We start from the raw sequence: 12,643 nt of genomic DNA on the forward strand, positions 1-12,643 counted from the left end.
TTAAAAGTTTTTATTCACAATTATTGTTTCAGCACACTTACAACTCCAGCAGCATCTGAGGTCTTAGCGTATCGGAGGTTAGAATGGCAGAAAGGTCTAGAAGGAAAAATGAAAGAGAAAAGGATTGGTGCACTGACTCTGTGGTCTGTGATGAGGGCGAGTGTCTGAGGAGGGAAGGAGAGTGGGTGCTGCAGCTGATGCCCAGGAGCTCACTGTAATCCACACCTGCTTTTCTCCTAGGTGCTCCCTGCTGCTCCTCTTCCTCTGCAGTCTGATCTTCATCACCAGCTGTCGGGTGACGCTTGAACATTGACTGTGACTTCTTCAGCAAAGTCACAAACATACGCATTTCTGATGTCATCTCTAAAATCCATGCTGTTGACTTTGAACCAAACTGGTGGGAATCCAGGAGGCTGATGGCTGTCAGAGCCTCGCTCACCAGGGCCTCAGGGTGCACTAGGCTGTTGCCATCAGGGGCTTCCTCTTGCTCTGATCTTTTTCCTTTCTCAGTCTTGCCTGCTGGCATTGTGGAAATCAAGCAGGGCCTAGCTCTAATTTACTACTCACTCTGCAAAACAGAGCTTGCCCTGGGTGCCTCCATTTTACTACCAGCAGCTGGCTGCCTTCTGAGTGCAATGCAGACATCGGAGGACACAATACCTCACTTTACACAGAGGCACATGTCCACTCAAGGCCATCCAAGATACGGAGGCTGATAATCCCCAAAGTAAAAATATGTCGCCTCCACAGTTATCAAAATAGGTGGGAAGCACTGAGCACAAGTGCATCTCAAACCACATCAGAGACCAGCTCTGAGGATTTATCCCACCCTCGCCTGGAGCCCTGAGGAGGCCACCTGACCCTGCAATAGTTATGTCACCACAAACTTGTCCCCTGGCTGTATTTGTCAGGGAACCTGCAGGCAGGGAACTCCTGGCCATCTTAAGCCCTCAGCTCCGTCCACACTGCTAATGTCTCCTCCTTGAATCACTGTCTGACAGTTCATCTGCTGCTCATGCTAATGTGGGTCTGCATCTCACCTGCTGGATCCTCAGTCCTGCACCTCACCTGTGCAGTTCACTCAGCGCTGAGGCCTGGTGCAGCCCTGCAGCTCTCCATGAGCTCCCTTGACAGCTCCTTTAACCACCTGCATTGAGTCTGTCTGTGTGTCTGTTATCCCTCTGTCTCTGGCTCCAGTCTGGTCTCTTTAAACTCTAATGGCAACTCTTTCACTCTTCTACAGCCATTCTGTGATCTAAGGCCATAGGATAACTGTGTGGTGCTCAATGTGTGATGTGAGCGTCTACCTCATAATTAAGACTGGAGTAAGAGAGGTAGGGGCTGGCCAGTTGTCAGTGGTGATTAGGACTACCTGGCAATTACAGCCAGTGAATTGGATGGAGCTGGTAAATTAAGACACAGATGTGAGCACCTATTTTTCCTGGCATAGCTCACTCTGGATTTCATTCACAATATTATAACCACCCAGTGAGTAGACAGCCCATTGTTAACAATATTGGCAATACACAATATCTTTTTTCAACAAATGAAAGGTCTGGTGCTAGAAATAAAACTCCGCATCCCTACCAAACCCTGGTAAACACTGAGTGCGCTTTCCCCACTGACCCAGTGCCTGCCTCACACTGCAGTGTGATTAAACCTCACGCTGTTCAGGGTGCGATCTGAGGAAGGCGTTAGGAACGGGGGAGACTTCCGTCCAGCCATGGTCATCTTCTGGACGAAGGTATTTTTCTGTGAGATGACTGAAAACTTGAACTCTGGGGTCTTCACATCCTCTCTGAAGCTGTCATATCCTTTTAGGGCTATCCCACTGTCCTCTATGCTTGGACATGGCCAACCTGGAGGTGAAGGTGAAAATCCTGGCTGTCAGCCCAGCCCTTGATCCTCATTGCTTTAGGCCTCTAGTGGTGGCCATTGCAAACTCAGAAAGTCAGTTACACCAGACTTGAAGAACAGACAGTGGTTTAGTCTGTTGCATAGCTTCATGAGTGACCAACTCACACCCCAAGACACCAATGAATGTGACTATATTAAATGCAGAGACTTTTAAAAATATTATGAGCCAGCTTTGCAAATATATTTTGGGAACTGGATCGAATGGTCTTCAAACTTGAATTATGAAGATCACTTTGTGTCTTAACGTTAAAAGATCACACACTTCTGATGAACAAATATTTAAAAAAGCATTTTAAATCAATCTTAGCGCTGATAAGACTCCATAGTTATGAAGTTAAAGTCTAGACAAATTCAGATGAAATTACTAGCAATTATTTTATCAAATCATACATGTAATTAAAAATCTTAAAAGAAAACCCCTACCACTTTACACTGAATGTTGTAAACCCTGTAACATACAGAACCTTCTGTGTTTTCATAATCTCTTAGTAACCATGTTATTTGAAATTAAGTTTTTGTACAAAGCCTTCTTCCCATAAACCTCTTCCCATCAGAGAAGCGACTTTTTGTCTCCATACACTCACTATCATCTCTTTATTATTCCTTCCTTGTTAAATTCCTGATGTAATTTAGACTTCTTGTTTTCCTGGACGTTATAAAACCCGGAACACAGCATGCATTTGGATGTACAACAATATTTTCACGCATTACTATGTTATTGGTTAATATGCTCTTTCCTACCTAGCTTCAATAACCAGGTTACATTGCTTGTATAATGCTGAAATTCCTTTTTTTTTTTCACAAATTTTAAGTAATCCAGTGTGTGAGATTTGATTGTATTTCATGAATTAAAAAAACTGAACTAGGTTTGCGTATTCTCTTGTTTACTTATTAGCCAACTTATGCTAACCATTTAAGGGAGGGATGCTGTCATGTAAAGACACCACATAGCATATATCTGAAGCTGTAGAACAGATACATCAAATCATAGGCAGGCAGCACCTGGGTCAGGCCACAAAACAAAACTAGAACGATTGCATCTGTTTAACGGGCGTTCCCAGAAAGATGTGCATCTACAAAGGGTAACTGACTGAGTAGATGCTCAGAGATGTGAGATGCTGGGACACCACACGTCTTGAGACGTACTTTCTTGGACCTTCTTTAGTCCCCTTAGGAACTGTTTACTGCCTACCTCAGAATGTGTGACCTGACATTCCTGTGGCTATTAGACATGTGCTTAGAATTTATGAACAAACCCTGTAGGTCGCCTTATCCCAAAAGCTAAGGATTTTATCAGTTATCTGAAGCCTAGCGTTGAGATTTCCCAGCCTTTCTATAACTCATTTGCCTAGCATACTCACCAATGTATTTGAGAAATTACTGATTAATGACTTTCCCTGATCCACAGTTAGAACGTCAGCTGAAGCTCAGCGAGTCTCATGAAACAATGGGGGGAGGGGGTAGAATTGAGCAAGGTGGAGGGGTCAAGGGCACCACAAGGAGACCTGTAGCGTCAGCTAACCATGGGGCCTCACAGAGACTAACACCTAGTAAAGAGCATGCAGGGACTGGACCTCGCCCCCCTACACAAATGAAGCAGCTTGGTCTTTGTGTGTGTCCCCTGATAATTGGAGCAGAAGCTGTCTCTGGCCCTGTTGCCTGCCATTGGATCCCCTTCCCGCAACTGTCTACTTAGTTAGGCCTCAGTGTGAGATGATGTGCTTAGGCCTACTGCAACTGCATGTTCCTGTGGGGTAGTATGTGGGGGTGGGGGTGGGGGAGGCGTTCCAGGGCAGGGTTAATGCACGATAGGGATGTAAGGTAGTAAATTACACACACACACACACACACAGACACACACACACACACACACACACACACACACACACACACAGCTAAACGTGTGGTCACTCTGGTGGCCTGGCCATGGTCCTTCATCTATTTGCCTCAAGAATAAAGTGTCTCTTACCGTTTGAGGGAAGGTTGGTCCTGTAAAAGGAGAGAGAGGTGAAGTAGATTAGATGTGACGAATCTACTAAGATAGGCTTTTTTTTATCAGATCATGTCCCTTAGTAGGGACAAAGTGGAAGATGGGCCCAGTGAAGTCAAGAAGTGGAAAGTGAAGCCTCTGACAGTGACTTGGGTTAAAGAAGAAATCTCCTTTAGGACTGGCAGGAAGTGTTTGCTTTGGGGGAGGTGGAATGGGAAGGACAACTTCTACACGTTGCCTAAATTATTGTACAACCCTCTGCAGCCAGAGGGAGGGAAAGCCCACATCGAGGCAAGGGAAGGAGTGCATGAGAGGGCCCAGTAGTCTGAGGCTCAGAGGGAGGGAAGGGGAGAGAGGAAAAACAAAGGGAACTCAGAGGGTGGAGACTGGGCTGGTGACAAGCCACAGTTTGAGCAAGGTTTAGTGAGGGGGTCTGCTGGGGTGCACAGGGAAGGTCTCTCACACCTGAGGATCCTGTCACACAGTCATGAAGGCTTAGCTATAAGGATTACAGAATGCTGGTCTGAATCATCACCAGATTGCAGATACAGCTGATGTGCCATCAGCAAGCCAGTGCTCTCAGGTTGAGAACGGGTCCTAAAGAAAAACCGTGTTACAAAGGACATACGTGTTTTCTGTAGGATAGTCTCAACATCAAATGTAGCCAGTTTTGAGGGTACATCCTGTGCTGAGTTAGAAGGAACTATGGCCAACAGATGGAGTTCTCAGGTTGCCACAATGCACCTATCTTGATGTTCCTCCGGGAGACCCTAGCAAGCTAGTCTGGGTTCAGAAGTTATGCCTTCCCATTCGATGGTTTTAAGGAGGTTTTTGGGAATATTTCTTTCTAGGCTCATTTTAGTTTTGAGAATAAAAATCAGATAGGGGTTCTCTGGGCTTTTGATGGAGAGACAGCCCTGAGGGTGGGGTGAGCCTGTCCCAAGCTTGAGTTGCTCAGAGGCTGTCCTGGTCATAATGCCCTGCAGGCTGAATTGCCTGCTGTGCTCTGGTTGAAAAGTCTTCCTGGCCAAAGAGCTCATTAAAACCCCCAAAGGGTGTCGCCTCATCCTGATTTTGCCTGACTTGTTGAAGGCATTCCTCAGGCTTCCCACTCCTAAAACATCGGGCCAGGCAGGGAAGAACGGCAGATATCTCTCCAATCTTGGGAGGTGTTTAGGTTGGCAATATGGCTCTGTAGGAGAGATTTGGTCCAGGGTACACGGCTGCCACCTTCCTTCACTGCCTGCCCGAGTTCTTTGAAGTTTGAGGCCGGCAACGGGTACCAGTTGAGTGGTTTAGTTCGACTGGGGTTGATATTAACTGGGAATGCTCAAGCACTTGGGGGTTCTAGTTCCGTGTCAGACTCCTGAGTAACCTGGGAGGCGGGGGTTTGTTTTTGCAAGGGAATCCTGAAAGTTACCAAGTTGTTGGTTGGTAGATGGTCGGGGTAAGGGACTAAGGAGCTTGGTGGGGTTTTATCTACCAGTTTGGTAGGTCTTTCACTTTTGTGGCTTGGAGAAGGGGCGGGGAAAGAGATACCTCTCTCTCTGGTTGGATGGGGGAGGTGGAGTAAGGGAAGAGGCAAGTGGAAGCTCCTTTGTTTCTTTACTGGAGCCCTGCCCTTGGGTGGGAGAGGGAGGGGCACGAGGGGCAGATGTCTCCTCGGAAGCATAAGGAGGCAGGGGTGGGTAGATGGATTTTATTTCCATTATTAGTTGGGTAAGGGCTGTGAGATCTGAAATAGGGTGGTTTTTAATACCTTGATCTTCGGGCTCATCTGACTGAGGGGGCTCAGGAGCTGCGTTGCTGTCAGTCTGTCTGTTTTAGATGGCCCTATGCATTGTCGAATTGCAGCTAAGATGGGCAAAGAATCATGGGAGGGTGTTTTTCCTTCTTGGTCTCCGTTTTTGATGAGAGAAGCTAAACTAGTCCTTGAGTCCAGGCTGTAAATATTGTCATGAGCCGTTTGTGACACGCCGCAATCTGAAGGACGTCCTCCCAAAACAAGGAGTCTTGTGGCTATTTTTATTCCATGGGATTTTCGTAGGGCACATATCTTCCTGGCCTGGAGAATCTTTTTATGTAATGATGAGTTGTCCATGACAGAAAAGAGGAGAAACACTTTGTCCAGTGGGAAGGTTCCCTTGGTCTGTTGGCTTTGGGGGATTCCACAGAGGTGCAAACCGCTAAGCCTTCCTGCAGATTTAAGATCTGGCAGCCGCCCTGTGGCTTTTAAGTGGCTGCTGCATTACCAGTTTTCTTTTTGTTTTAAGGAGAAGTTAGGGGGCTGGAGAGATGGCTCAGCGGTTAAGAGCACTGTCTGCTCTTCCAGAGGTCCTGAGTTCAATTCCCAGCAACCACATGGTGGCTCACAACCATCTGCAACACAATCTGATTCCCTCTTCTGGTGTGTCTGAAGAGAGTGACGGGGTACTTATTTATATAAAATAAATGAAATCTTTTTTTTTAAAAAAAGAGAGAAGTTATATACAGAGTCTTTGCCAATGCCTATTGTGGGCTGTGGGGGCTAGCGGGACCTTCAGCCAAGGCCAGATCTGGCCAGGAGGCTTCAGTTGCCCCTTCAGCTTGTCCAAATCCATGCCATGGTGCTGACCAAAAGCACAGCAGGAAAGGACAGGTTTCTTGTCTCCAGAGTTGGGGGGGGGCGGTGGGGGACTCACCTTCCTGCATATCTGTTTATGCAGTTGTGCCTGTTCGAGCCCCACGTGGTTGCCAGATGTGGGCTTGTGTATTGGAGGCTTTCCACAGAGATTTCTGGCCTGGCCAGGTGCAAGGGTTCAGGCGAAGGGAAGAGAACTTGAGCCAGGAGGGGGCATTGCCTCTGCTGCCTCTGTCCATTAGGGTCACTAGGGTTTCAAACCTCAGCTCAACCAGAAACCAAGATACCTTTCACAGTCCCACAGCCTGTAAGTCATTTTAATAAACCATATATATCTATGTACATATATGCATATATGTGCATTCATTGTGTATATGTACATATATGTATATGTGCATGTATATAGGTATATATGTAGTGTATACATATGCGTGTATGTGTATATGTAATGTGTGTGTGTGTGTGTGTGTGTGTGTGTGTGTGTATTGGTTATTCTTGGTTGTCAACTTGATTACACTTGGAATTAACTAAGACTCAAAAAATGGGACCTCTGAAAGGGATTTTGGATTAATTAGAAGTACAAAAACCTAATTTTAAATAAGATATTTAATGTTGGAAGTCGCACCTTTACTCCCAATCGTTTGATCTGGGAAACCTACCTGTAATATAGGCCACACCATCTTCTAGAAGCTTATACAAGCACATGGAGGAAGTATACTCTTGCTATTTCCCTGATTACTCTGGCCTTGTTAGCAAGCCCATTCCTTCACTGTCATTAGCGCCTACCACTTCAGGATTCTGATACTGAAGACCACCTGAGACATCCAGCCTTGTGGACTGAGCAACATCTGGATTCTTGGTCCTTCCATTCATAGGCAGCCATTGTTGGATTAGCTGGACCCCAGCCTGCATGTCTTCCTTGTAAATCACCTTTCTATATAAAGAGATTCATTCTATATGTTCTGTTACACTAGAGAACCCTGACTAACACATTTGTCATGTGTTCAAGACCATGTAGGTTTCAGAAGTTAACCTCTTTTTTTTATGTGACCAGTAGAGGCTCATTAGTGGTAATATTCTGGGCTTCAAAGGTCAAAGGGTAAGTCTGTGTGGTTTCCATTGCAAGCACTATGACTCATCCTGCTCCTTACAAAATGCCTGTTGTCTGTGTCTGTGTGGATGTCTGACAGATGAGTTTGGGTCATCTAACAGAGGAAGCCTGGACACAGGGATCAGTAGGGTGGAGTCCAAGTCCTGGTTGTCCACCCTGTCTCAACTTAGTGTTCCCATGGTTGGCTCTCTACAGCATACTGCTGTTCAACTGCATTTTGGAGATGGTACCTCACCCTTCTAGCTCACAGATAGAAAAAGTGACAGGAAAGTCACTGTTGTAGAAAGAACTGAGTCTAGAGGGGGCAGGGCAGGAGAGCAGGCTTGCTTCCTGGTCTACTCTGCCGTGAAGTTGAAACAAGTGAGTGAGGACCCTGGTTCTTTTTGTCTCTGGTGCACCCTGCTTTCATTTTCAATCAATGGGCAAGGATGATGGTTCAACGGTACCAGAGTCAGTAAATGTGATTCACCACAGGAAGAGAAGGAAGGGCAAAGTTTCATGACCCCTCAACAAATGTAGAAACTGAGAAGGGGTCCAAACAACACACTTTCTGATGTCAATAAACCAGGAATGGAAAGAATATCTATACACGCATTCATGTGTGTGTATACACACAATGAGAGAGAGGAGAGAGAGAGAGAGAGAGAGAGAGAGAGAGAGAGAGAGAGAGAGAGAGAGAGCGCTACAATTCCAACATAGTTAAGAGTGAAAAGTTGAAACCAGGCAGGTACCCACTGTCACAACTTGTAATCAACATGACACTTGGAGTCCTAGCTCATTGGGGGAAAAAAAACAGAGAAGGGAAGAAAGATAGAAAGAATGAAAGAAGGAAATAAAGAAAAAAAAGAAAGGAAACAAAGAAAGTAAGCAAGAAAGAAGAGAACTAATGAGAACTAAAGAAGTGAAGAGGGTAAGAGTCTCCTTGCTTATGACCATGGTGAATCTAGCAAATGAGGTTAAGGGTAATAAACTGAGTATAATGTTGTGGGATAGAGAAATCGGCAAATAAAAACATCAGTTTCCTGTGCATACACTCACACCTAGGGTGTGAATATCCAAGTCAGAGAACTGCTTCACTGTCAGCGACAGCAAACATCTCAGCCAAGGGGTGAAAGATCTGAGATGGAGAACTGCAGAGGGATGAAAGAAACTGGAGAGGACACAAATAATCGGGGACACATCCTGCGGCCACTGTTTGTAAGAATTATAGATAGTGTTCAAAATGATAAACAGACTCTATGTGATCTCTCTTAAGGTCTACATTGAAAAAGGATAAAAAAAAAATCTACCTTCACACAGAGATATGGACGTCCCTGTATAGCAAAAACACTTCTTAATTTCTATATTTATTTTATTATATGTGTATGAATGTTTTGCTCCGACGTGTGTCTATGCACTACAGCGTTGTGGATAATTCTGAGCTGCCACGTGGTTGCCGACCACGTGAATGACACGTGAATCCAGTGTTCACCACAATGTTCTTAATGGCTGAGCCATCTCTCCAGCTGCGTTCAAACTATTTTGAGAATGAACAGAGCAGAATTTATCACATTCTTTGATTTCAAAGAATACCCAAAGCTGTAGTAATCCAGACATCATGACATAAAACATGGACTAATAATGGACCAGAACATGGAGCCCAGAAGTAGGCCTGCATAGTGACCTCTAATAGAGATGCCAAGGTTAAGCAGTGGGGAGGGGGGGAGAAATATTTCTTCCACAAGGGCTGCTGGGAAAACTGGCCAAAAGCCTGTGAAAGGCTAAACCTCAACCTTACAGTACACGTCATAAAGCATCCTCAGATGGCCTGAGGACTTAAGTGTAAAATCAGAAACTGAAAAACTACTATAAAAAGTATAAAGGAAACAATTTAGTATTTATCTTCATAATTATATTTGACACCACAAAATGCACAGACAATAGCAGCAAAGACAAAAACAAAAACATCAAATTATAAAGGCAGAGGCAGAGGCAGAGGGAGAAAACTATTAATAGAGGGCAGAGCACAGTGCTTCACGACTGTGATCTCACCACTCCAGGGGCCGAGGCAGGCAGGTCTCTGTGAGTTTGAGCCCAGCCTGGTCTATATAGTGAGTTCAGAGAAGCCAGGGCTACATAGTGGAACCGTGTCTCAATAAACAAACAGAAAACAAACCAATGGTGAAGGAGCAACCCTTCATGCCCACCTACCTTCCTTAGACAGCCCAGGCCCATGTGCATGAACGAGATAATGTCCACAGTGGGCTGGACCCTCCCACATCAATTATTAATCAAGAAAATGTCCACAATCAATTAGACCAATCTAATAGAGGCAATTCCTTAATCAAGGTTCCCTCTTCAATAGTGACCCCAATTTGAATCAAATTGGCTAAACATAACCGGGACAGACACTCTTAACTGAAGCACAGGAAGCAAATTCTTGGAGAGACTCACAGCTCTGAAATTGAATGGGATCCTTTTATACCAGTAAAATATTATCTGGCCTTGCTCCTTAGCACAACTTAGTTCTAGCACCAGAGACCACATGGTGGAAGGAGAGAATGGACTTTAACAGGTTGTTGTCTGACTTCCCACACACCAAAGTAGGCACACATACATGCACATGTGTGGGCATGACCACACACACACACACACACACACACACACACACACACACACTGACTTACAAATAAATAAATGTTGTTTTTAAAGGAAAGGAAATAAGAGAGAATGCAACCCTATCTTGAAAAGCAGCCTAGAGCTGGAGAGATGACTTAGTGGTTAAGAGCACTGACTGCTCTTCCAGAGGTCCTGAGTTCAAATCCCAACAAACACATGGTGGCTCACAACCATCTGTAAGGAGATCTGATGCCCTTTTCTGGTGTGTCTGAAGACAGCTACAGTGTACTCATATACAATAAATAAATAAATCTTAAGAAAAAGAAAAGCAGCCTAGAAGCTGCTGCAATATGGAGGTATGCAATAGGGAGAGCTGTAAATCACCTTGAAGAACATCTTAATCAGTATTCTATGCTGGGAACGGACACCACAACCATGCCAACACTCGTATTGTCCAAACAAGTTGTTTGAAACTTGAACTGTAACAAGCCCCCATCATTTGTTTCTCATACAACCCGAATGATCATGGCAACCCTTGAATGGTATAAAACACTTGTGTGGTTCAAAGAACGGTTCCATTCTCTGATGGCTAAGCATTCAAATATATGAGGCCATGAGAGCCATTCATATCCAAACTACCACAAAGGGAGACTGTGAATGTCTGAGAACCAGCATGAGACGAGGATTTGCTTTGTGGAGAGGACCAATTCCTGGACACACAGAGAGATAAATAAGGAGACATTAAGTGAGCCCTCAAATACTGTTTGACTACCGTATGTTTGTCTTTATATAGAAGGGTAAACAGGGATTTGAGTTTAAGCCAAGAATAGTCTACAAAATCTTCCAAAGAGGGGAAAAATGGTCTCTAAAAAATCCTCAAAGCCAAGTTGTTCTTTAGGAGATCAAGAGATTGAAGGAGCAGACTTGTATCATTGAAATAGGAAAGGCAAGAGTCTTGGCTACTAAGGAGTGACTCTGAGTAAGAAAGAAGAAGCCAAAGACAGCAAATTCAACCAAGATCTACTGAAAAAGATGGCCCAGTTGATAAGAGTACGTGCTCCTGGGCATGATTTTATGGCTTGTGTCATGACAACTTGTCCCTAAATTCATCTGACAGGAGGGAGCCTCAACTGAGAAGTTGTTTGCATATGATCACAATCTGGGCTGCGGACAAGCTTGGGTGGCACTTCCTTAACTAGTGGTTGATGTGAAAAGGTACAGCCATTGTGGTTGGTGTCACCCATGGGCTTCTGGTCTTGGGTCCTGTAAGGAGCAAACCAGTACAGTAGCACTTCTCCATGGCCGCTGCATAAGCTGGTGCCTCCATGTTCCTGGCCTGCTTGAGAGTCTGCCTGGCTTTCCATGGTAGCACGTGCCTGGGGATGCATAAGTCACATAACCCTGCTCCTCCCCAGTGGAGCGTCTGTGGGTGCAGCATCTTAACATGGACAGAGGACTCCACAGTGGCAGGCCTTGCAGCTTGGCTGCAAATGGACTTAGGAGAACTGGATAGGGTCCAATTCAGACAGTTTCTAGTGATCTGGTCCTGTGGGTTGAGAAGGTAGACCCAATCTAGCGCATTAGTATGAGGAGGTGACTGAAAAAGATTGTGTACCTCGGAGCTCCACATGCCCTTGATTATCACTGTGATGAAACACTGAGACAGATAATGAGACTCATGGATCCAGTAAGGTCCATGACACAGGAGGAATGCAAACACTGAGCATAGGGGGAGACCTCCAAAGGCCACCCAGATAGTGACATACTTTCTCCAAGAAGGCCACACCTCTTCCAATAAGGCCATGCCTCCTAACAGTGCCACTCCCGATGGGCCCTGCATATTCCAACCACTACAAGTTCCAATGGATCCATCTACAGAACTCTCCCACACCCAAGGCTCAGAGAACATTGCAGACCAACAAAGGGAAAGATTATAGGAGCCCGAGGAGGATCACGGACTTTGCTGTGAATCACACCAGAAGCTACACTAGTGAAGTCTCAAGAACTAGACTGCCAAATGTGAGCTGAACCAGGAGGAAACCAATGACCACACCAAACCTCTGAGGTGGAGGGAGCACCTACACAAAGAACTACAGGCCCAAGAGTAAAGCTGGGGGCAGGAGATGTGGCTTTCCCAAGGAAAGAGCATACACATTGGTTGTCCAGGAAATGGTCAGCCCTGGAAATGTACACACGAGTGACATTACATAGACTCAGCTGGTTTTTCTTGGGAATACGTATGTGAATACAAATACATATATAAATACAATAGAAATGGATGGGAAAAGAGTCCATGAATTTGTAAGAGGGTGGGGAGGGATCCCTGGGGAGGTTCTGAGGAAGGAAAGGGATGTGGAAAGTGTTCTACTTAAAAAACAATCTCAAAATTAAACAAAAATTTAAAAGT

The sequence above is a fragment of the Rattus rattus genome, chromosome 2, assembly GCF_011064425.1.
Source record: "Rattus rattus isolate New Zealand chromosome 2, Rrattus_CSIRO_v1, whole genome shotgun sequence".
Lineage (NCBI taxonomy): Eukaryota > Metazoa > Chordata > Mammalia > Rodentia > Muridae > Rattus > Rattus rattus.